Source organism: Schistocerca gregaria, chromosome 2, assembly GCF_023897955.1.
Source record: "Schistocerca gregaria isolate iqSchGreg1 chromosome 2, iqSchGreg1.2, whole genome shotgun sequence".
NCBI lineage: Eukaryota > Metazoa > Arthropoda > Insecta > Orthoptera > Acrididae > Schistocerca > Schistocerca gregaria.
This window is the reverse complement of record NC_064921.1, coordinates 1,015,688,098-1,015,707,470: the sequence shown is the minus strand read 5'-3', so window position 1 is coordinate 1,015,707,470 and position 19,373 is coordinate 1,015,688,098. Positions and strand designations below refer to the sequence as shown.

At 51.7% G+C, this 19,373-nt stretch overlaps 56 non-coding genes across 56 annotated transcripts; 18 read left to right on the top strand and 38 right to left on the bottom strand.

Annotated features, from left to right (window-relative positions):
• Positions 1–1,258: 1,258 nt before the first annotated feature.
• Positions 1,259–1,331, bottom strand: Trnav-aac (transfer RNA valine (anticodon AAC)). Its single transcript has one exon. It is a non-coding gene; the product is annotated as a tRNA-Val (tRNA).
• A 158-nt stretch (positions 1,332–1,489) lies between these two features.
• On the bottom strand, positions 1,490–1,562 carry Trnav-uac (transfer RNA valine (anticodon UAC)). The gene has a single exon. It is a non-coding gene; the product is annotated as a tRNA-Val (tRNA).
• A 412-nt stretch (positions 1,563–1,974) lies between these two features.
• Trnap-cgg (transfer RNA proline (anticodon CGG)) lies at positions 1,975–2,046 on the top strand. Its single transcript has one exon. It is a non-coding gene; the product is annotated as a tRNA-Pro (tRNA).
• A 195-nt stretch (positions 2,047–2,241) lies between these two features.
• Positions 2,242–2,314, bottom strand: Trnav-aac (transfer RNA valine (anticodon AAC)). The gene has a single exon. It is a non-coding gene; the product is annotated as a tRNA-Val (tRNA).
• Positions 2,315–2,472: 158 nt separating this feature from the next.
• Positions 2,473–2,545, bottom strand: Trnav-uac (transfer RNA valine (anticodon UAC)). Its single transcript has one exon. It is a non-coding gene; the product is annotated as a tRNA-Val (tRNA).
• Positions 2,546–2,957: 412 nt separating this feature from the next.
• Positions 2,958–3,029, top strand: Trnap-cgg (transfer RNA proline (anticodon CGG)). Its single transcript has one exon. It is a non-coding gene; the product is annotated as a tRNA-Pro (tRNA).
• Positions 3,030–3,224: 195 nt separating this feature from the next.
• On the bottom strand, positions 3,225–3,297 carry Trnav-aac (transfer RNA valine (anticodon AAC)). Its single transcript has one exon. It is a non-coding gene; the product is annotated as a tRNA-Val (tRNA).
• Positions 3,298–3,455: 158 nt separating this feature from the next.
• On the bottom strand, positions 3,456–3,528 carry Trnav-uac (transfer RNA valine (anticodon UAC)). Its single transcript has one exon. It is a non-coding gene; the product is annotated as a tRNA-Val (tRNA).
• A 412-nt stretch (positions 3,529–3,940) lies between these two features.
• Positions 3,941–4,012, top strand: Trnap-cgg (transfer RNA proline (anticodon CGG)). Its single transcript has one exon. It is a non-coding gene; the product is annotated as a tRNA-Pro (tRNA).
• A 195-nt stretch (positions 4,013–4,207) lies between these two features.
• Trnav-aac (transfer RNA valine (anticodon AAC)) lies at positions 4,208–4,280 on the bottom strand. The gene has a single exon. It is a non-coding gene; the product is annotated as a tRNA-Val (tRNA).
• A 158-nt stretch (positions 4,281–4,438) lies between these two features.
• Positions 4,439–4,511, bottom strand: Trnav-uac (transfer RNA valine (anticodon UAC)). The gene has a single exon. It is a non-coding gene; the product is annotated as a tRNA-Val (tRNA).
• Positions 4,512–4,923: 412 nt separating this feature from the next.
• Positions 4,924–4,995, top strand: Trnap-ugg (transfer RNA proline (anticodon UGG)). Its single transcript has one exon. It is a non-coding gene; the product is annotated as a tRNA-Pro (tRNA).
• Positions 4,996–5,190: 195 nt separating this feature from the next.
• Positions 5,191–5,263, bottom strand: Trnav-aac (transfer RNA valine (anticodon AAC)). Its single transcript has one exon. It is a non-coding gene; the product is annotated as a tRNA-Val (tRNA).
• Positions 5,264–5,421: 158 nt separating this feature from the next.
• Positions 5,422–5,494, bottom strand: Trnav-uac (transfer RNA valine (anticodon UAC)). The gene has a single exon. It is a non-coding gene; the product is annotated as a tRNA-Val (tRNA).
• Positions 5,495–5,906: 412 nt separating this feature from the next.
• Positions 5,907–5,978, top strand: Trnap-cgg (transfer RNA proline (anticodon CGG)). The gene has a single exon. It is a non-coding gene; the product is annotated as a tRNA-Pro (tRNA).
• Positions 5,979–6,173: 195 nt separating this feature from the next.
• Positions 6,174–6,246, bottom strand: Trnav-aac (transfer RNA valine (anticodon AAC)). Its single transcript has one exon. It is a non-coding gene; the product is annotated as a tRNA-Val (tRNA).
• A 158-nt stretch (positions 6,247–6,404) lies between these two features.
• Trnav-uac (transfer RNA valine (anticodon UAC)) lies at positions 6,405–6,477 on the bottom strand. Its single transcript has one exon. It is a non-coding gene; the product is annotated as a tRNA-Val (tRNA).
• Positions 6,478–6,889: 412 nt separating this feature from the next.
• Trnap-cgg (transfer RNA proline (anticodon CGG)) lies at positions 6,890–6,961 on the top strand. The gene has a single exon. It is a non-coding gene; the product is annotated as a tRNA-Pro (tRNA).
• Positions 6,962–7,156: 195 nt separating this feature from the next.
• On the bottom strand, positions 7,157–7,229 carry Trnav-aac (transfer RNA valine (anticodon AAC)). Its single transcript has one exon. It is a non-coding gene; the product is annotated as a tRNA-Val (tRNA).
• Positions 7,230–7,387: 158 nt separating this feature from the next.
• On the bottom strand, positions 7,388–7,460 carry Trnav-uac (transfer RNA valine (anticodon UAC)). The gene has a single exon. It is a non-coding gene; the product is annotated as a tRNA-Val (tRNA).
• Positions 7,461–7,872: 412 nt separating this feature from the next.
• Trnap-cgg (transfer RNA proline (anticodon CGG)) lies at positions 7,873–7,944 on the top strand. Its single transcript has one exon. It is a non-coding gene; the product is annotated as a tRNA-Pro (tRNA).
• A 195-nt stretch (positions 7,945–8,139) lies between these two features.
• On the bottom strand, positions 8,140–8,212 carry Trnav-aac (transfer RNA valine (anticodon AAC)). The gene has a single exon. It is a non-coding gene; the product is annotated as a tRNA-Val (tRNA).
• Positions 8,213–8,370: 158 nt separating this feature from the next.
• Positions 8,371–8,443, bottom strand: Trnav-uac (transfer RNA valine (anticodon UAC)). The gene has a single exon. It is a non-coding gene; the product is annotated as a tRNA-Val (tRNA).
• A 412-nt stretch (positions 8,444–8,855) lies between these two features.
• Positions 8,856–8,927, top strand: Trnap-cgg (transfer RNA proline (anticodon CGG)). Its single transcript has one exon. It is a non-coding gene; the product is annotated as a tRNA-Pro (tRNA).
• Positions 8,928–9,122: 195 nt separating this feature from the next.
• Trnav-aac (transfer RNA valine (anticodon AAC)) lies at positions 9,123–9,195 on the bottom strand. The gene has a single exon. It is a non-coding gene; the product is annotated as a tRNA-Val (tRNA).
• Positions 9,196–9,353: 158 nt separating this feature from the next.
• Trnav-uac (transfer RNA valine (anticodon UAC)) lies at positions 9,354–9,426 on the bottom strand. Its single transcript has one exon. It is a non-coding gene; the product is annotated as a tRNA-Val (tRNA).
• Positions 9,427–9,838: 412 nt separating this feature from the next.
• On the top strand, positions 9,839–9,910 carry Trnap-cgg (transfer RNA proline (anticodon CGG)). Its single transcript has one exon. It is a non-coding gene; the product is annotated as a tRNA-Pro (tRNA).
• A 195-nt stretch (positions 9,911–10,105) lies between these two features.
• On the bottom strand, positions 10,106–10,178 carry Trnav-aac (transfer RNA valine (anticodon AAC)). Its single transcript has one exon. It is a non-coding gene; the product is annotated as a tRNA-Val (tRNA).
• A 158-nt stretch (positions 10,179–10,336) lies between these two features.
• Trnav-uac (transfer RNA valine (anticodon UAC)) lies at positions 10,337–10,409 on the bottom strand. The gene has a single exon. It is a non-coding gene; the product is annotated as a tRNA-Val (tRNA).
• A 412-nt stretch (positions 10,410–10,821) lies between these two features.
• Trnal-cag (transfer RNA leucine (anticodon CAG)) lies at positions 10,822–10,893 on the top strand. Its single transcript has one exon. It is a non-coding gene; the product is annotated as a tRNA-Leu (tRNA).
• Positions 10,894–11,088: 195 nt separating this feature from the next.
• Trnav-aac (transfer RNA valine (anticodon AAC)) lies at positions 11,089–11,161 on the bottom strand. The gene has a single exon. It is a non-coding gene; the product is annotated as a tRNA-Val (tRNA).
• A 158-nt stretch (positions 11,162–11,319) lies between these two features.
• Positions 11,320–11,392, bottom strand: Trnav-uac (transfer RNA valine (anticodon UAC)). The gene has a single exon. It is a non-coding gene; the product is annotated as a tRNA-Val (tRNA).
• A 412-nt stretch (positions 11,393–11,804) lies between these two features.
• Positions 11,805–11,876, top strand: Trnap-cgg (transfer RNA proline (anticodon CGG)). Its single transcript has one exon. It is a non-coding gene; the product is annotated as a tRNA-Pro (tRNA).
• A 195-nt stretch (positions 11,877–12,071) lies between these two features.
• Positions 12,072–12,144, bottom strand: Trnav-aac (transfer RNA valine (anticodon AAC)). The gene has a single exon. It is a non-coding gene; the product is annotated as a tRNA-Val (tRNA).
• A 158-nt stretch (positions 12,145–12,302) lies between these two features.
• Trnav-uac (transfer RNA valine (anticodon UAC)) lies at positions 12,303–12,375 on the bottom strand. Its single transcript has one exon. It is a non-coding gene; the product is annotated as a tRNA-Val (tRNA).
• A 412-nt stretch (positions 12,376–12,787) lies between these two features.
• On the top strand, positions 12,788–12,859 carry Trnap-ugg (transfer RNA proline (anticodon UGG)). Its single transcript has one exon. It is a non-coding gene; the product is annotated as a tRNA-Pro (tRNA).
• A 195-nt stretch (positions 12,860–13,054) lies between these two features.
• Trnav-aac (transfer RNA valine (anticodon AAC)) lies at positions 13,055–13,127 on the bottom strand. The gene has a single exon. It is a non-coding gene; the product is annotated as a tRNA-Val (tRNA).
• A 158-nt stretch (positions 13,128–13,285) lies between these two features.
• On the bottom strand, positions 13,286–13,358 carry Trnav-uac (transfer RNA valine (anticodon UAC)). The gene has a single exon. It is a non-coding gene; the product is annotated as a tRNA-Val (tRNA).
• A 412-nt stretch (positions 13,359–13,770) lies between these two features.
• Positions 13,771–13,842, top strand: Trnap-cgg (transfer RNA proline (anticodon CGG)). The gene has a single exon. It is a non-coding gene; the product is annotated as a tRNA-Pro (tRNA).
• Positions 13,843–14,037: 195 nt separating this feature from the next.
• Positions 14,038–14,110, bottom strand: Trnav-aac (transfer RNA valine (anticodon AAC)). The gene has a single exon. It is a non-coding gene; the product is annotated as a tRNA-Val (tRNA).
• A 158-nt stretch (positions 14,111–14,268) lies between these two features.
• Trnav-uac (transfer RNA valine (anticodon UAC)) lies at positions 14,269–14,341 on the bottom strand. Its single transcript has one exon. It is a non-coding gene; the product is annotated as a tRNA-Val (tRNA).
• A 412-nt stretch (positions 14,342–14,753) lies between these two features.
• Positions 14,754–14,825, top strand: Trnap-ugg (transfer RNA proline (anticodon UGG)). The gene has a single exon. It is a non-coding gene; the product is annotated as a tRNA-Pro (tRNA).
• A 195-nt stretch (positions 14,826–15,020) lies between these two features.
• On the bottom strand, positions 15,021–15,093 carry Trnav-aac (transfer RNA valine (anticodon AAC)). The gene has a single exon. It is a non-coding gene; the product is annotated as a tRNA-Val (tRNA).
• Positions 15,094–15,251: 158 nt separating this feature from the next.
• Trnav-uac (transfer RNA valine (anticodon UAC)) lies at positions 15,252–15,324 on the bottom strand. The gene has a single exon. It is a non-coding gene; the product is annotated as a tRNA-Val (tRNA).
• A 412-nt stretch (positions 15,325–15,736) lies between these two features.
• On the top strand, positions 15,737–15,808 carry Trnap-cgg (transfer RNA proline (anticodon CGG)). The gene has a single exon. It is a non-coding gene; the product is annotated as a tRNA-Pro (tRNA).
• Positions 15,809–16,003: 195 nt separating this feature from the next.
• Trnav-aac (transfer RNA valine (anticodon AAC)) lies at positions 16,004–16,076 on the bottom strand. The gene has a single exon. It is a non-coding gene; the product is annotated as a tRNA-Val (tRNA).
• Positions 16,077–16,234: 158 nt separating this feature from the next.
• Trnav-uac (transfer RNA valine (anticodon UAC)) lies at positions 16,235–16,307 on the bottom strand. Its single transcript has one exon. It is a non-coding gene; the product is annotated as a tRNA-Val (tRNA).
• Positions 16,308–16,719: 412 nt separating this feature from the next.
• Trnap-ugg (transfer RNA proline (anticodon UGG)) lies at positions 16,720–16,791 on the top strand. Its single transcript has one exon. It is a non-coding gene; the product is annotated as a tRNA-Pro (tRNA).
• Positions 16,792–16,986: 195 nt separating this feature from the next.
• Trnav-aac (transfer RNA valine (anticodon AAC)) lies at positions 16,987–17,059 on the bottom strand. The gene has a single exon. It is a non-coding gene; the product is annotated as a tRNA-Val (tRNA).
• A 158-nt stretch (positions 17,060–17,217) lies between these two features.
• On the bottom strand, positions 17,218–17,290 carry Trnav-uac (transfer RNA valine (anticodon UAC)). The gene has a single exon. It is a non-coding gene; the product is annotated as a tRNA-Val (tRNA).
• A 412-nt stretch (positions 17,291–17,702) lies between these two features.
• On the top strand, positions 17,703–17,774 carry Trnap-ugg (transfer RNA proline (anticodon UGG)). Its single transcript has one exon. It is a non-coding gene; the product is annotated as a tRNA-Pro (tRNA).
• A 195-nt stretch (positions 17,775–17,969) lies between these two features.
• Positions 17,970–18,042, bottom strand: Trnav-aac (transfer RNA valine (anticodon AAC)). The gene has a single exon. It is a non-coding gene; the product is annotated as a tRNA-Val (tRNA).
• A 158-nt stretch (positions 18,043–18,200) lies between these two features.
• On the bottom strand, positions 18,201–18,273 carry Trnav-uac (transfer RNA valine (anticodon UAC)). The gene has a single exon. It is a non-coding gene; the product is annotated as a tRNA-Val (tRNA).
• Positions 18,274–18,685: 412 nt separating this feature from the next.
• Positions 18,686–18,757, top strand: Trnap-ugg (transfer RNA proline (anticodon UGG)). Its single transcript has one exon. It is a non-coding gene; the product is annotated as a tRNA-Pro (tRNA).
• Positions 18,758–18,952: 195 nt separating this feature from the next.
• Trnav-aac (transfer RNA valine (anticodon AAC)) lies at positions 18,953–19,025 on the bottom strand. The gene has a single exon. It is a non-coding gene; the product is annotated as a tRNA-Val (tRNA).
• Positions 19,026–19,183: 158 nt separating this feature from the next.
• Positions 19,184–19,256, bottom strand: Trnav-uac (transfer RNA valine (anticodon UAC)). Its single transcript has one exon. It is a non-coding gene; the product is annotated as a tRNA-Val (tRNA).
• Positions 19,257–19,373: the final 117 nt, after the last annotated feature.

Below are 19,373 nucleotides of genomic sequence, written 5' to 3'. Positions count from 1 at the left end.
CACTAACGAAAAGTTGCACTCCATTGGTCTTAGTGACACGATTGTGTGCACCCGATGTGACGCAGTTGACACATTGATCCACCGCTTTCTCTGTGGCGGATACGCCGAAATATGGAGGGGACTCCAACGGCGGGTAGCCTTTATAACCAGAACTGTTAGTACTGAGATCAATGTTGAAAAATTACTCTTCCCCGATGGTGTTTTCTTCCCTGTCCAGAAAACCAATGCTGTGTTGTGGTTGTTTGGCAATTATGTACATTACGTTATATCTGAACACGGCAATGACCGTGTTTTAGAATACGAATTATACGAACGAGCAAAATATTATCAGATATGTACGCGCAGGGACCACAAAAAAACTTTTGGTAACATGTTACACATTCTGTTTCAGAGACAAGGGATTGGATAAACATCTTAATAGCCCTCGTCTACGAAAAATGTAGTCACAGGCCAAAGTAGGGGATCGCTGTTGAGGGTGAAGTACGGTGGGGACTTCGTGTGCCCCAGGGCCGCTACGGTAGCCGTGAAGGCCTCGGACAGAACCCCGAAACGGCACTGCGGCTTCACACTTACTGCTGGATGAACCCCATATCTCCAGCAACTACTTTCATCTATGATGATTTTCCAGGATCTCGGTAATATCGGAAGGTGGTTTCGTTGCACACAATGCAGTGGAAGCTTCTTGCACGTGTTCCTCAGTTACAATCTTTCTATTTTTGTTAAATTTTTTTCAGTATGAAGCAAGAGTGACAATTTATTAATTCCCAAGAAGCCTTAATTTTTCAATTTTCAGTTCTACGGAGGAGAAGCCTCACATGGCGAAGAAGCCAAACATCATTTCATTTCCCTAACTGTCACAGTAAATTTGAAAAAAAATCAGTCGATATAGCATAGAAGCTCGCCGAAGAAGGCATAAAAGGAGAGCGAATGGATGGGCTGTGTGGGGAGAAGGGAGGCCCAAAAATACAAAAAAAAAAAAAAAAAAAAAAAAAAAAAGTTGGTCTAGGGGTATGATTCCTGCTTCGGGTGCAGGAGGTCCCGGGTTCAAATCCCGGACGAGCCCTAGCGTTTTGTGCAAACTGATCGCACATGAGTGGCTGAGTCGATGCAAAATGCTCGGCGGCAGTATCAAATGAATTTCATATTTGATGTGAGCAATTGACACTCTGATCCGACGTGTGAAGGCGATTACGAAGGTTTTTGGGTACAGATGGAAGCAGATGCATGTTACTATGTCTTGTTTTTAATGATGAAAAAGTGTTTCCGCCCGGGATCGAACCGGGGACCTTCTGCGTGTTAGGCAGACGTGATAACCGCTACACCACGGAAACTACTTGTGTGCGCCATACCTTAGAGACAACTCGTGCTGATGTTGTCATCGTAACTAAAAAATTAAATAAATGCGCTACTTGCATAACAAAGGTACATGCAGAAGATCCTCACATGACGTGGCTCACTGGAGTACAATACGACATAGGCAAGAAAATACTGTTCCCGCCCGGGATCGAACCGGGGACCTTCTGCGTGTAAAGCAGACGTGATAACCGCTACACTACGGAAACTGCGGACGGGAGGAGTCCATACCCGTTCACTCGAAATTACCTCAGCCTCTCTCCCGTCCGCGAATGCACACGCGACGGTTCTTTTGACAGCCTGGAAACCATTACAGCCGAGGGCTCAAGAAGTCTTCGGGGTGCTCGAGAGGGTGTCTGCCGTAGCACCCCTAACGAGATAGCGGCGTTTCCCGCAGTCGTGATTGCAAGTCATAGCAGCAAAAGCAATCACTTTCTTAGCAGCAGGGAGTGCGAGCCCAGCGGCAGCTCTACATGAAGGTACCAATAGCCCAGGAAGGCCGCCGACCGCGGGAATTCGCGCCGCCCCCATCCCGCCAGCCTACACGAGACTTTCCAGAGCACCCTGGACCACATCGAGGCACCCAGTGCACTGAAATAATAGTCATTCGCCATGTCAGATGGCTCGTTGGTCTAGGGGTATGATTCCTGCTTCGGGTGCAGGAGGTCCCGGGTTCAAATCCCGGACGAGCCCTAGCGTTTTGTGCAAACTGATCGCACATGAGTGGCTGAGTCGATGCAAAATGCTCGGCGGCAGTATCAAATGAATTTCATATTTGATGTGAGCAATTGACACTCTGATCCGACGTGTGAAGGCGATTACGAAGGTTTTTGGGTACAGATGGAAGCAGATGCATGTTACTATGTCTTGTTTTTAATGATGAAAAAGTGTTTCCGCCCGGGATCGAACCGGGGACCTTCTGCGTGTTAGGCAGACGTGATAACCGCTACACCACGGAAACTACTTGTGTGCGCCATACCTTAGAGACAACTCGTGCTGATGTTGTCATCGTAACTAAAAAATTAAATAAATGCGCTACTTGCATAACAAAGGTACATGCAGAAGATCCTCACATGACGTGGCTCACTGGAGTACAATACGACATAGGCAAGAAAATACTGTTCCCGCCCGGGATCGAACCGGGGACCTTCTGCGTGTAAAGCAGACGTGATAACCGCTACACTACGGAAACTGCGGACGGGAGGAGTCCATACCCGTTCACTCGAAATTACCTCAGCCTCTCTCCCGTCCGCGAATGCACACGCGACGGTTCTTTTGACAGCCTGGAAACCATTACAGCCGAGGGCTCAAGAAGTCTTCGGGGTGCTCGAGAGGGTGTCTGCCGTAGCACCCCTAACGAGATAGCGGCGTTTCCCGCAGTCGTGATTGCAAGTCATAGCAGCAAAAGCAATCACTTTCTTAGCAGCAGGGAGTGCGAGCCCAGCGGCAGCTCTACATGAAGGTACCAATAGCCCAGGAAGGCCGCCGACCGCGGGAATTCGCGCCGCCCCCATCCCGCCAGCCTACACGAGACTTTCCAGAGCACCCTGGACCACATCGAGGCACCCAGTGCACTGAAATAATAGTCATTCGCCATGTCAGATGGCTCGTTGGTCTAGGGGTATGATTCCTGCTTCGGGTGCAGGAGGTCCCGGGTTCAAATCCCGGACGAGCCCTAGCGTTTTGTGCAAACTGATCGCACATGAGTGGCTGAGTCGATGCAAAATGCTCGGCGGCAGTATCAAATGAATTTCATATTTGATGTGAGCAATTGACACTCTGATCCGACGTGTGAAGGCGATTACGAAGGTTTTTGGGTACAGATGGAAGCAGATGCATGTTACTATGTCTTGTTTTTAATGATGAAAAAGTGTTTCCGCCCGGGATCGAACCGGGGACCTTCTGCGTGTTAGGCAGACGTGATAACCGCTACACCACGGAAACTACTTGTGTGCGCCATACCTTAGAGACAACTCGTGCTGATGTTGTCATCGTAACTAAAAAATTAAATAAATGCGCTACTTGCATAACAAAGGTACATGCAGAAGATCCTCACATGACGTGGCTCACTGGAGTACAATACGACATAGGCAAGAAAATACTGTTCCCGCCCGGGATCGAACCGGGGACCTTCTGCGTGTAAAGCAGACGTGATAACCGCTACACTACGGAAACTGCGGACGGGAGGAGTCCATCCCCGTTCACTCGAAATTACCTCAGCCTCTCTCCCGTCCGCGAATGCACACGCGACGGTTCTTTTGACAGCCTGGAAACCATTACAGCCGAGGGCTCAAGAAGTCTTCGGGGTGCTCGAGAGGGTGTCTGCCGTAGCACCCCTAACGAGATAGCGGCGTTTCCCGCAGTCGTGATTGCAAGTCATAGCAGCAAAAGCAATCACTTTCTTAGCAGCAGGGAGTGCGAGCCCAGCGGCAGCTCTACATGAAGGTACCAATAGCCCAGGAAGGCCGCCGACCGCGGGAATTCGCGCCGCCCCCATCCCGCCAGCCTACACGAGACTTTCCAGAGCACCCTGGACCACATCGAGGCACCCAGTGCACTGAAATAATAGTCATTCGCCATGTCAGATGGCTCGTTGGTCTAGGGGTATGATTCCTGCTTCGGGTGCAGGAGGTCCCGGGTTCAAATCCCGGACGAGCCCTAGCGTTTTGTGCAAACTGATCGCACATGAGTGGCTGAGTCGATGCAAAATGCTCGGCGGCAGTATCAAATGAATTTCATATTTGATGTGAGCAATTGACACTCTGATCCGACGTGTGAAGGCGATTACGAAGGTTTTTGGGTACAGATGGAAGCAGATGCATGTTACTATGTCTTGTTTTTAATGATGAAAAAGTGTTTCCGCCCGGGATCGAACCGGGGACCTTCTGCGTGTTAGGCAGACGTGATAACCGCTACACCACGGAAACTACTTGTGTGCGCCATACCTTAGAGACAACTCGTGCTGATGTTGTCATCGTAACTAAAAAATTAAATAAATGCGCTACTTGCATAACAAAGGTACATGCAGAAGATCCTCACATGACGTGGCTCACTGGAGTACAATACGACATAGGCAAGAAAATACTGTTCCCGCCCGGGATCGAACCGGGGACCTTCTGCGTGTAAAGCAGACGTGATAACCGCTACACTACGGAAACTGCGGACGGGAGGAGTCCATCCCCGTTCACTCGAAATTACCTCAGCCTCTCTCCCGTCCGCGAATGCACACGCGACGGTTCTTTTGACAGCCTGGAAACCATTACAGCCGAGGGCTCAAGAAGTCTTCGGGGTGCTCGAGAGGGTGTCTGCCGTAGCACCCCTAACGAGATAGCGGCGTTTCCCGCAGTCGTGATTGCAAGTCATAGCAGCAAAAGCAATCACTTTCTTAGCAGCAGGGAGTGCGAGCCCAGCGGCAGCTCTACATGAAGGTACCAATAGCCCAGGAAGGCCGCCGACCGCGGGAATTCGCGCCGCCCCCATCCCGCCAGCCTACACGAGACTTTCCAGAGCACCCTGGACCACATCGAGGCACCCAGTGCACTGAAATAATAGTCATTCGCCATGTCAGATGGCTCGTTGGTCTAGGGGTATGATTCCTGCTTTGGGTGCAGGAGGTCCCGGGTTCAAATCCCGGACGAGCCCTAGCGTTTTGTGCAAACTGATCGCACATGAGTGGCTGAGTCGATGCAAAATGCTCGGCGGCAGTATCAAATGAATTTCATATTTGATGTGAGCAATTGACACTCTGATCCGACGTGTGAAGGCGATTACGAAGGTTTTTGGGTACAGATGGAAGCAGATGCATGTTACTATGTCCTGTTTTTAATGATGAAAAAGTGTTTCCGCCCGGGATCGAACCGGGGACCTTCTGCGTGTTAGGCAGACGTGATAACCGCTACACCACGGAAACTACTTGTGTGCGCCATACCTTAGAGACAACTCGTGCTGATGTTGACATCGTAACTAAAAAATTAAATAAATGCGCTTCTTGCATAACAAAGGTACATGCAGAAGATCCTCACATGACGTAGCTCACTGTAGTACAATGCGACACAGGCAAGAAAATACTGTTCCCGCCCGGGATCGAACCGGGGACCTTCTGCGTGTAAAGCAGACGTGATAACCGCTACACTACGGAAACTGCGGACGGGAGGAGTCCATCCCCGTTCACTCGAAATTACCTCAGCCTCTCTCCCGTCCGCGAATGCACACGCGACGGTTCTTTTGACAGCCTGGAAACCATTACAGCCGAGGGCTCAAGAAGTCTTCGGGGTGCTCGAGAGGGTGTCTGCCGTAGCACCCCTAACGAGATAGCGGCGTTTCCCGCAGTCGTGATTGCAAGTCATAGCAGCAAAAGCAATCACTTTCTTAGCAGCAGGGAGTGCGAGCCCAGCGGCAGCTCTACATGAAGGTACCAATAGCCCAGGAAGGCCGCCGACCGCGGGAATTCGCGCCGCCCCCATCCCGCCAGCCTACACGAGACTTTCCAGAGCACCCTGGACCACATCGAGGCACCCAGTGCACTGAAATAATAGTCATTCGCCATGTCAGATGGCTCGTTGGTCTAGGGGTATGATTCCTGCTTCGGGTGCAGGAGGTCCCGGGTTCAAATCCCGGACGAGCCCTAGCGTTTTGTGCAAACTGATCGCACATGAGTGGCTGAGTCGATGCAAAATGCTCGGCGGCAGTATCAAATGAATTTCATATTTGATGTGAGCAATTGACACTCTGATCCGACGTGTGAAGGCGATTACGAAGGTTTTTGGGTACAGATGGAAGCAGATGCATGTTACTATGTCTTGTTTTTAATGATGAAAAAGTGTTTCCGCCCGGGATCGAACCGGGGACCTTCTGCGTGTTAGGCAGACGTGATAACCGCTACACCACGGAAACTACTTGTGTGCGCCATACCTTAGAGACAACTCGTGCTGATGTTGACATCGTAACTAAAAAATTAAATAAATGCGCTTCTTGCATAACAAAGGTACATGCAGAAGATCCTCACATGACGTAGCTCACTGTAGTACAATGCGACACAGGCAAGAAAATACTGTTCCCGCCCGGGATCGAACCGGGGACCTTCTGCGTGTAAAGCAGACGTGATAACCGCTACACTACGGAAACTGCGGACGGGAGGAGTCCATCCCCGTTCACTCGAAATTACCTCAGCCTCTCTCCCGTCCGCGAATGCACACGCGACGGTTCTTTTGACAGCCTGGAAACCATTACAGCCGAGGGCTCAAGAAGTCTTCGGGGTGCTCGAGAGGGTGTCTGCCGTAGCACCCCTAACGAGATAGCGGCGTTTCCCGCAGTCGTGATTGCAAGTCATAGCAGCAAAAGCAATCACTTTCTTAGCAGCAGGGAGTGCGAGCCCAGCGGCAGCTCTACATGAAGGTACCAATAGCCCAGGAAGGCCGCCGACCGCGGGAATTCGCGCCGCCCCCATCCCGCCAGCCTACACGAGACTTTCCAGAGCACCCTGGACCACATCGAGGCACCCAGTGCACTGAAATAATAGTCATTCGCCATGTCAGATGGCTCGTTGGTCTAGGGGTATGATTCCTGCTTCGGGTGCAGGAGGTCCCGGGTTCAAATCCCGGACGAGCCCTAGCGTTTTGTGCAAACTGATCGCACATGAGTGGCTGAGTCGATGCAAAATGCTCGGCGGCAGTATCAAATGAATTTCATATTTGATGTGAGCAATTGACACTCTGATCCGACGTGTGAAGGCGATTACGAAGGTTTTTGGGTACAGATGGAAGCAGATGCATGTTACTATGTCTTGTTTTTAATGATGAAAAAGTGTTTCCGCCCGGGATCGAACCGGGGACCTTCTGCGTGTTAGGCAGACGTGATAACCGCTACACCACGGAAACTACTTGTGTGCGCCATACCTTAGAGACAACTCGTGCTGATGTTGTCATCGTAACTAAAAAATTAAATAAATGCGCTACTTGCATAACAAAGGTACATGCAGAAGATCCTCACATGACATGGCTCACTGGAGTACAATACGACATAGGCAAGAAAATACTGTTCCCGCCCGGGATCGAACCGGGGACCTTCTGCGTGTAAAGCAGACGTGATAACCGCTACACTACGGAAACTGCGGACGGGAGGAGTCCATCCCCGTTCACTCGAAATTACCTCAGCCTCTCTCCCGTCCGCGAATGCACACGCGACGGTTCTTTTGACAGCCTGGAAACCATTACAGCCGAGGGCTCAAGAAGTCTTCGGGGTGCTCGAGAGGGTGTCTGCCGTAGCACCCCTAACGAGATAGCGGCGTTTCCCGCAGTCGTGATTGCAAGTCATAGCAGCAAAAGCAATCACTTTCTTAGCAGCAGGGAGTGCGAGCCCAGCGGCAGCTCTACATGAAGGTACCAATAGCCCAGGAAGGCCGCCGACCGCGGGAATTCGCGCCGCCCCCATCCCGCCAGCCTACACGAGACTTTCCAGAGCACCCTGGACCACATCGAGGCACCCAGTGCACTGAAATAATAGTCATTCGCCATGTCAGATGGCTCGTTGGTCTAGGGGTATGATTCCTGCTTCGGGTGCAGGAGGTCCCGGGTTCAAATCCCGGACGAGCCCTAGCGTTTTGTGCAAACTGATCGCACATGAGTGGCTGAGTCGATGCAAAATGCTCGGCGGCAGTATCAAATGAATTTCATATTTGATGTGAGCAATTGACACTCTGATCCGACGTGTGAAGGCGATTACGAAGGTTTTTGGGTACAGATGGAAGCAGATGCATGTTACTATGTCTTGTTTTTAATGATGAAAAAGTGTTTCCGCCCGGGATCGAACCGGGGACCTTCTGCGTGTTAGGCAGACGTGATAACCGCTACACCACGGAAACTACTTGTGTGCGCCATACCTTAGAGACAACTCGTGCTGATGTTGACATCGTAACTAAAAAATTAAATAAATGCGCTTCTTGCATAACAAAGGTACATGCAGAAGATCCTCACATGACGTAGCTCACTGTAGTACAATGCGACACAGGCAAGAAAATACTGTTCCCGCCCGGGATCGAACCGGGGACCTTCTGCGTGTAAAGCAGACGTGATAACCGCTACACTACGGAAACTGCGGACGGGAGGAGTCCATCCCCGTTCACTCGAAATTACCTCAGCCTCTCTCCCGTCCGCGAATGCACACGCGACGGTTCTTTTGACAGCCTGGAAACCATTACAGCCGAGGGCTCAAGAAGTCTTCGGGGTGCTCGAGAGGGTGTCTGCCGTAGCACCCCTAACGAGATAGCGGCGTTTCCCGCAGTCGTGATTGCAAGTCATAGCAGCAAAAGCAATCACTTTCTTAGCAGCAGGGAGTGCGAGCCCAGCGGCAGCTCTACATGAAGGTACCAATAGCCCAGGAAGGCCGCCGACCGCGGGAATTCGCGCCGCCCCCATCCCGCCAGCCTACACGAGACTTTCCAGAGCACCCTGGACCACATCGAGGCACCCAGTGCACTGAAATAATAGTCATTCGCCATGTCAGATGGCTCGTTGGTCTAGGGGTATGATTCCTGCTTCGGGTGCAGGAGGTCCCGGGTTCAAATCCCGGACGAGCCCTAGCGTTTTGTGCAAACTGATCGCACATGAGTGGCTGAGTCGATGCAAAATGCTCGGCGGCAGTATCAAATGAATTTCATATTTGATGTGAGCAATTGACACTCTGATCCGACGTGTGAAGGCGATTACGAAGGTTTTTGGGTACAGATGGAAGCAGATGCATGTTACTATGTCTTGTTTTTAATGATGAAAAAGTGTTTCCGCCCGGGATCGAACCGGGGACCTTCTGCGTGTTAGGCAGACGTGATAACCGCTACACCACGGAAACTACTTGTGTGCGCCATACCTTAGAGACAACTCGTGCTGATGTTGTCATCGTAACTAAAAAATTAAATAAATGCGCTACTTGCATAACAAAGGTACATGCAGAAGATCCTCACATGACATGGCTCACTGGAGTACAATACGACATAGGCAAGAAAATACTGTTCCCGCCCGGGATCGAACCGGGGACCTTCTGCGTGTAAAGCAGACGTGATAACCGCTACACTACGGAAACTGCGGACGGGAGGAGTCCATCCCCGTTCACTCGAAATTACCTCAGCCTCTCTCCCGTCCGCGAATGCACACGCGACGGTTCTTTTGACAGCCTGGAAACCATTACAGCCGAGGGCTCAAGAAGTCTTCGGGGTGCTCGAGAGGGTGTCTGCCGTAGCACCCCTAACGAGATAGCGGCGTTTCCCGCAGTCGTGATTGCAAGTCATAGCAGCAAAAGCAATCACTTTCTTAGCAGCAGGGAGTGCGAGCCCAGCGGCAGCTCTACATGAAGGTACCAATAGCCCAGGAAGGCCGCCGACCGCGGGAATTCGCGCCGCCCCCATCCCGCCAGCCTACACGAGACTTTCCAGAGCACCCTGGACCACATCGAGGCACCCAGTGCACTGAAATAATAGTCATTCGCCATGTCAGATGGCTCGTTGGTCTAGGGGTATGATTCCTGCTTCGGGTGCAGGAGGTCCCGGGTTCAAATCCCGGACGAGCCCTAGCGTTTTGTGCAAACTGATCGCACATGAGTGGCTGAGTCGATGCAAAATGCTCGGCGGCAGTATCAAATGAATTTCATATTTGATGTGAGCAATTGACACTCTGATCCGACGTGTGAAGGCGATTACGAAGGTTTTTGGGTACAGATGGAAGCAGATGCATGTTACTATGTCCTGTTTTTAATGATGAAAAAGTGTTTCCGCCCGGGATCGAACCGGGGACCTTCTGCGTGTTAGGCAGACGTGATAACCGCTACACCACGGAAACTACTTGTGTGCGCCATACCTTAGAGACAACTCGTGCTGATGTTGACATCGTAACTAAAAAATTAAATAAATGCGCTTCTTGCATAACAAAGGTACATGCAGAAGATCCTCACATGACGTAGCTCACTGTAGTACAATGCGACACAGGCAAGAAAATACTGTTCCCGCCCGGGATCGAACCGGGGACCTTCTGCGTGTAAAGCAGACGTGATAACCGCTACACTACGGAAACTGCGGACGGGAGGAGTCCATCCCCGTTCACTCGAAATTACCTCAGCCTCTCTCCCGTCCGCGAATGCACACGCGACGGTTCTTTTGACAGCCTGGAAACCATTACAGCCGAGGGCTCAAGAAGTCTTCGGGGTGCTCGAGAGGGTGTCTGCCGTAGCACCCCTAACGAGATAGCGGCGTTTCCCGCAGTCGTGATTGCAAGTCATAGCAGCAAAAGCAATCACTTTCTTAGCAGCAGGGAGTGCGAGCCCAGCGGCAGCTCTACATGAAGGTACCAATAGCCCAGGAAGGCCGCCGACCGCGGGAATTCGCGCCGCCCCCATCCCGCCAGCCTACACGAGACTTTCCAGAGCACCCTGGACCACATCGAGGCACCCAGTGCACTGAAATAATAGTCATTCGCCATGTCAGATGGCTCGTTGGTCTAGGGGTATGATTCCTGCTTCAGGTGCAGGAGGTCCCGGGTTCAAATCCCGGACGAGCCCTAGCGTTTTGTGCAAACTGATCGCACATGAGTGGCTGAGTCGATGCAAAATGCTCGGCGGCAGTATCAAATGAATTTCATATTTGATGTGAGCAATTGACACTCTGATCCGACGTGTGAAGGCGATTACGAAGGTTTTTGGGTACAGATGGAAGCAGATGCATGTTACTATGTCTTGTTTTTAATGATGAAAAAGTGTTTCCGCCCGGGATCGAACCGGGGACCTTCTGCGTGTTAGGCAGACGTGATAACCGCTACACCACGGAAACTACTTGTGTGCGCCATACCTTAGAGACAACTCGTGCTGATGTTGTCATCGTAACTAAAAAATTAAATAAATGCGCTACTTGCATAACAAAGGTACATGCAGAAGATCCTCACATGACATGGCTCACTGGAGTACAATACGACATAGGCAAGAAAATACTGTTCCCGCCCGGGATCGAACCGGGGACCTTCTGCGTGTAAAGCAGACGTGATAACCGCTACACTACGGAAACTGCGGACGGGAGGAGTCCATCCCCGTTCACTCGAAATTACCTCAGCCTCTCTCCCGTCCGCGAATGCACACGCGACGGTTCTTTTGACAGCCTGGAAACCATTACAGCCGAGGGCTCAAGAAGTCTTCGGGGTGCTCGAGAGGGTGTCTGCCGTAGCACCCCTAACGAGATAGCGGCGTTTCCCGCAGTCGTGATTGCAAGTCATAGCAGCAAAAGCAATCACTTTCTTAGCAGCAGGGAGTGCGAGCCCAGCGGCAGCTCTACATGAAGGTACCAATAGCCCAGGAAGGCCGCCGACCGCGGGAATTCGCGCCGCCCCCATCCCGCCAGCCTACACGAGACTTTCCAGAGCACCCTGGACCACATCGAGGCACCCAGTGCACTGAAATAATAGTCATTCGCCATGTCAGATGGCTCGTTGGTCTAGGGGTATGATTCCTGCTTCGGGTGCAGGAGGTCCCGGGTTCAAATCCCGGACGAGCCCTAGCGTTTTGTGCAAACTGATCGCACATGAGTGGCTGAGTCGATGCAAAATGCTCGGCGGCAGTATCAAATGAATTTCATATTTGATGTGAGCAATTGACACTCTGATCCGACGTGTGAAGGCGATTACGAAGGTTTTTGGGTACAGATGGAAGCAGATGCATGTTACTATGTCCTGTTTTTAATGATGAAAAAGTGTTTCCGCCCGGGATCGAACCGGGGACCTTCTGCGTGTTAGGCAGACGTGATAACCGCTACACCACGGAAACTACTTGTGTGCGCCATACCTTAGAGACAACTCGTGCTGATGTTGACATCGTAACTAAAAAATTAAATAAATGCGCTTCTTGCATAACAAAGGTACATGCAGAAGATCCTCACATGACGTAGCTCACTGTAGTACAATGCGACACAGGCAAGAAAATACTGTTCCCGCCCGGGATCGAACCGGGGACCTTCTGCGTGTAAAGCAGACGTGATAACCGCTACACTACGGAAACTGCGGACGGGAGGAGTCCATCCCCGTTCACTCGAAATTACCTCAGCCTCTCTCCCGTCCGCGAATGCACACGCGACGGTTCTTTTGACAGCCTGGAAACCATTACAGCCGAGGGCTCAAGAAGTCTTCGGGGTGCTCGAGAGGGTGTCTGCCGTAGCACCCCTAACGAGATAGCGGCGTTTCCCGCAGTCGTGATTGCAAGTCATAGCAGCAAAAGCAATCACTTTCTTAGCAGCAGGGAGTGCGAGCCCAGCGGCAGCTCTACATGAAGGTACCAATAGCCCAGGAAGGCCGCCGACCGCGGGAATTCGCGCCGCCCCCATCCCGCCAGCCTACACGAGACTTTCCAGAGCACCCTGGACCACATCGAGGCACCCAGTGCACTGAAATAATAGTCATTCGCCATGTCAGATGGCTCGTTGGTCTAGGGGTATGATTCCTGCTTTGGGTGCAGGAGGTCCCGGGTTCAAATCCCGGACGAGCCCTAGCGTTTTGTGCAAACTGATCGCACATGAGTGGCTGAGTCGATGCAAAATGCTCGGCGGCAGTATCAAATGAATTTCATATTTGATGTGAGCAATTGACACTCTGATCCGACGTGTGAAGGCGATTACGAAGGTTTTTGGGTACAGATGGAAGCAGATGCATGTTACTATGTCCTGTTTTTAATGATGAAAAAGTGTTTCCGCCCGGGATCGAACCGGGGACCTTCTGCGTGTTAGGCAGACGTGATAACCGCTACACCACGGAAACTACTTGTGTGCGCCATACCTTAGAGACAACTCGTGCTGATGTTGTCATCGTAACTAAAAAATTAAATAAATGCCCTACTTGCATAACAAAGGTACATGCAGAAGATCCTCACATGACATGGCTCACTGGAGTACAATACGACATAGGCAAGAAAATACTGTTCCCGCCCGGGATCGAACCGGGGACCTTCTGCGTGTAAAGCAGACGTGATAACCGCTACACTACGGAAACTGCGGACGGGAGGAGTCCATCCCCGTTCACTCGAAATTACCTCAGCCTCTCTCCCGTCCGCGAATGCACACGCGACGGTTCTTTTGACAGCCTGGAAACCATTACAGCCGAGGGCTCAAGAAGTCTTCGGGGTGCTCGAGAGGGTGTCTGCCGTAGCACCCCTAACGAGATAGCGGCGTTTCCCGCAGTCGTGATTGCAAGTCATAGCAGCAAAAGCAATCACTTTCTTAGCAGCAGGGAGTGCGAGCCCAGCGGCAGCTCTACATGAAGGTACCAATAGCCCAGGAAGGCCGCCGACCGCGGGAATTCGCGCCGCCCCCATCCCGCCAGCCTACACGAGACTTTCCAGAGCACCCTGGACCACATCGAGGCACCCAGTGCACTGAAATAATAGTCATTCGCCATGTCAGATGGCTCGTTGGTCTAGGGGTATGATTCCTGCTTCGGGTGCAGGAGGTCCCGGGTTCAAATCCCGGACGAGCCCTAGCGTTTTGTGCAAACTGATCGCACATGAGTGGCTGAGTCGATGCAAAATGCTCGGCGGCAGTATCAAATGAATTTCATATTTGATGTGAGCAATTGACACTCTGATCCGACGTGTGAAGGCGATTACGAAGGTTTTTGGGTACAGATGGAAGCAGATGCATGTTACTATGTCCTGTTTTTAATGATGAAAAAGTGTTTCCGCCCGGGATCGAACCGGGGACCTTCTGCGTGTTAGGCAGACGTGATAACCGCTACACCACGGAAACTACTTGTGTGCGCCATACCTTAGAGACAACTCGTGCTGATGTTGACATCGTAACTAAAAAATTAAATAAATGCGCTTCTTGCATAACAAAGGTACATGCAGAAGATCCTCACATGACGTAGCTCACTGTAGTACAATGCGACACAGGCAAGAAAATACTGTTCCCGCCCGGGATCGAACCGGGGACCTTCTGCGTGTAAAGCAGACGTGATAACCGCTACACTACGGAAACTGCGGACGGGAGGAGTCCATCCCCGTTCACTCGAAATTACCTCAGCCTCTCTCCCGTCCGCGAATGCACACGCGACGGTTCTTTTGACAGCCTGGAAACCATTACAGCCGAGGGCTCAAGAAGTCTTCGGGGTGCTCGAGAGGGTGTCTGCCGTAGCACCCCTAACGAGATAGCGGCGTTTCCCGCAGTCGTGATTGCAAGTCATAGCAGCAAAAGCAATCACTTTCTTAGCAGCAGGGAGTGCGAGCCCAGCGGCAGCTCTACATGAAGGTACCAATAGCCCAGGAAGGCCGCCGACCGCGGGAATTCGCGCCGCCCCCATCCCGCCAGCCTACACGAGACTTTCCAGAGCACCCTGGACCACATCGAGGCACCCAGTGCACTGAAATAATAGTCATTCGCCATGTCAGATGGCTCGTTGGTCTAGGGGTATGATTCCTGCTTTGGGTGCAGGAGGTCCCGGGTTCAAATCCCGGACGAGCCCTAGCGTTTTGTGCAAACTGATCGCACATGAGTGGCTGAGTCGATGCAAAATGCTCGGCGGCAGTATCAAATGAATTTCATATTTGATGTGAGCAATTGACACTCTGATCCGACGTGTGAAGGCGATTACGAAGGTTTTTGGGTACAGATGGAAGCAGATGCATGTTACTATGTCCTGTTTTTAATGATGAAAAAGTGTTTCCGCCCGGGATCGAACCGGGGACCTTCTGCGTGTTAGGCAGACGTGATAACCGCTACACCACGGAAACTACTTGTGTGCGCCATACCTTAGAGACAACTCGTGCTGATGTTGACATCGTAACTAAAAAATTAAATAAATGCGCTTCTTGCATAACAAAGGTACATGCAGAAGATCCTCACATGACGTAGCTCACTGTAGTACAATGCGACACAGGCAAGAAAATACTGTTCCCGCCCGGGATCGAACCGGGGACCTTCTGCGTGTAAAGCAGACGTGATAACCGCTACACTACGGAAACTGCGGACGGGAGGAGTCCATCCCCGTTCACTCGAAATTACCTCAGCCTCTCTCCCGTCCGCGAATGCACACGCGACGGTTCTTTTGACAGCCTGGAAACCATTACAGCCGAGGGCTCAAGAAGTCTTCGGGGTGCTCGAGAGGGTGTCTGCCGTAGCACCCCTAACGAGATAGCGGCGTTTCCCGCAGTCGTGATTGCAAGTCATAGCAGCAAAAGCAATCACTTTCTTAGCAGCAGGGAGTGCGAGCCCAGCGGCAGCTCTACATGAAGGTACCAATAGCCCAGGAAGGCCGCCGACCGCGGGAATTCGCGCCGCCCCCATCCCGCCAGCCTACACGAGACTTTCCAGAGCACCCTGGACCACATCGAGGCACCCAGTGCACTGAAATAATAGTCATTCGCCATGTCAGATGGCTCGTTGGTCTAGGGGTATGATTCCTGCTTCGGGTGCAGGAGGTCCCGGGTTCAAATCCCGGACGAGCCCTAGCGTTTTGTGCAAACTGATCGCACATGAGTGGCTGAGTCGATGCAAAATGCTCGGCGGCAGTATCAAATGAATTTCATATTTGATGTGAGCAATTGACACTCTGATCCGACGTGTGAAGGCGATTACGAAGGTTTTTGGGTACAGATGGAAGCAGATGCATGTTACTATGTCCTGTTTTTAATGATGAAAAAGTGTTTCCGCCCGGGATCGAACCGGGGACCTTCTGCGTGTTAGGCAGACGTGATAACCGCTACACCACGGAAACTACTTGTGTGCGCCATACCTTAGAGACAACTCGTGCTGATGTTGACATCGTAACTAAAAAATTAAATAAATGCGCTTCTTGCATAACAAAGGTACATGCAGAAGATCCTCACATGACGTAGCTCACTGTAGTACAATGCGACACAGGCAAGAAAATACTGTTCCCGCCCGGGATCGAACCGGGGACCTTCTGCGTGTAAAGCAGACGTGATAACCGCTACACTACGGAAACTGCGGACGGGAGGAGTCCATCCCCGTTCACTCGAAATTACCTCAGCCTCTCTCCCGTCCGCGAATGCACACGCGACGGTTCTTTTGACAGCCTGGAAACCATTACAGCCGAGGGCTCAAGAAGTCTTCGGGGTGCTCGAGAGGGTGTCTGCCGTAGCACCCCTAACGAGATAGCGGCGTTTCCCGCAGTCGTGATTGCAAGTCATAGCAGCAAAAGCAATCACTTTCTTAGCAGCAGGGAGTGCGAGCCCAGCGGCAGCTCTACATGAAGGTACCAATAGCCCAGGAAGGCCGCCGACCGCGGGAATTCGCGCCGCCCCCATCCCGCCAGCCTACACGAGACTTTCCAGAGCACCCTGGACCACATCGAGGCACCCAGTGCACTGAAATAATAGTCATTCGCCATGTCAGATGGCTCGTTGGTCTAGGGGTATGATTCCTGCTTTGGGTGCAGGAGGTCCCGGGTTCAAATCCCGGACGAGCCCTAGCGTTTTGTGCAAACTGATCGCACATGAGTGGCTGAGTCGATGCAAAATGCTCGGCGGCAGTATCAAATGAATTTCATATTTGATGTGAGCAATTGACACTCTGATCCGACGTGTGAAGGCGATTACGAAGGTTTTTGGGTACAGATGGAAGCAGATGCATGTTACTATGTCCTGTTTTTAATGATGAAAAAGGGTTTCCGCCCGGGATCGAACCGGGGACCTTCTGCGTGTTAGGCAGACGTGATAACCGCTACACCACGGAAACTACTTGTGTGCGCCATACCTTAGAGACAACTCGTGCTGATGTTGACATCGTAACTAAAAAATTAAATAAATGCGCTTCTTGCATAACAAAGGTACATGCAGAAGATCCTCACATGACGTAGCTCACTGTAGTACAATGCGACACAGGCAAGAAAATACTGTTCCCGCCCGGGATCGAACCGGGGACCTTCTGCGTGTAAAGCAGACGTGATAACCGCTACACTACGGAAACTGCGGACGGGAGGAGTCCATCCCCGTTCACTCGAAATTACCTCAGCCTCTCTCCCGTCCGCGAATGCACACGCGACGGTTCTTTTGACAGCCTGGAAACCATTACAGCCGAGGGCTCAAGAAGTCTTCGGGGTGCTCGAGAGGGTGTCTGCCGTAGCACCCCTAACGAGATAGCGGCGTTTCCCGCAGTCGTGATTGCAAGTCATAGCAGCAAAAGCAATCACTTTCTTAGCAGCAGGGAGTGCGAGCCCAGCGGCAGCTCTACATGAAGGTACCAATAGCCCAGGAAGGCCGCCGACCGCGGGAATTCGCGCCGCCCCCATCCCGCCAGCCTACACGAGACTTTCCAGAGCACCCTGGACCACATCGAGGCACCCAGTGCACTGAAATAATAGTCATTCGCCATGTCAGATGGCTCGTTGGTCTAGGGGTATGATTCCTGCTTTGGGTGCAGGAGGTCCCGGGTTCAAATCCCGGACGAGCCCTAGCGTTTTGTGCAAACTGATCGCACATGAGTGGCTGAGTCGATGCAAAATGCTCGGCGGCAGTATCAAATGAATTTCATATTTGATGTGAGCAATTGACACTCTGATCCGACGTGTGAAGGCGATTACGAAGGTTTTTGGGTACAGATGGAAGCAGATGCATGTTACTATGTCCTGTTTTTAATGATGAAAAAGTGTTTCCGCCCGGGATCGAACCGGGGACCTTCTGCGTGTTAGGCAGACGTGATAACCGCTACACCACGGAAACTACTTGTGTGCGCCATACCTTAGAGACAACTCGTGCTGATGTTGACATCGTAACTAAAAAATTAAATAAATGCGCTTCTTGCATAACAAAGGTACATGCAGAAGATCCTCACATGACGTAGCTCACTGTAGTACAATGCGACACAGGCAAGAAAATACTGTTCCCGCCCGGGATCGAACCGGGGACCTTCTGCGTGTAAAGCAGACGTGATAACCGCTACACTACGGAAACTGCGGACGGGAGGAGTCCATCCCCGTTCACTCGAAATTACCTCAGCCTCTCTCCCGTCCGCGAATGCACACGCGACGGTTCTTTTGACAGCCTGGAAACCATTACAGCCGAGGGCTCAAGAAGTCTTCGGGGTGCTCGAGAGGGTGTCTGCCGTAGCACCCCTAACGAGATAGCGGCGTTTCCCGCAGTCGTGATTGCAAGTCATAGCAGCAAAAGCAATCACTTTCTTAGCAGCAGGGAGTGCGAGCCCAGCGGCAGCTCTACATGAAGGTACCAATAGCCCAGGAAGGCCGCCGACCGCGGGAATTCGCGCCGCCCCCATCCCGCCAGCCTACACGAGACTTTCCAGAGCACCCTGGACCACATCGAGGCACCCAGTGCACTGAAATAATAGTCATTCGCCATGTCAGATGGCTCGTTGGTCTAGGGGTATGATTCCTGCTTTGGGTGCAGGAGGTCCCGGGTTCAAATCCCGGACGAGCCCTAGCGTTTTGTGCAAACTGATCGCACATGAGTGGCTGAGTCGATGCAAAATGCTCGGCGGCAGTATCAAATGAATTTCATATTTGATGTGAGCAATTGACACTCTGATCCGACGTGTGAAGGCGATTACGAAGGTTTTTGGGTACAGATGGAAGCAGATGCATGTTACTATGTCCTGTTTTTAATGATGAAAAAGTGTTTCCGCCCGGGATCGAACCGGGGACCTTCTGCGTGTTAGGCAGACGTGATAACCGCTACACCACGGAAACTACTTGTGTGCGCCATACCTTAGAGACAACTCGTGCTGATGTTGACATCGTAACTAAAAAATTAAATAAATGCGCTTCTTGCATAACAAAGGTACATGCAGAAGATCCTCACATGACGTAGCTCACTGTAGTACAATGCGACACAGGCAAGAAAATACTGTTCCCGCCCGGGATCGAACCGGGGACCTTCTGCGTGTAAAGCAGACGTGATAACCGCTACACTACGGAAACTGCGGACGGGAGGAGTCCATCCCCGTTCACTCGAAATTACCTCAGCCTCTCTCCCGTCCGCGAATGCACACGCGACGGTTCTTTTGACAGCCTGGAAACCATTACAGCCGAGGGCTC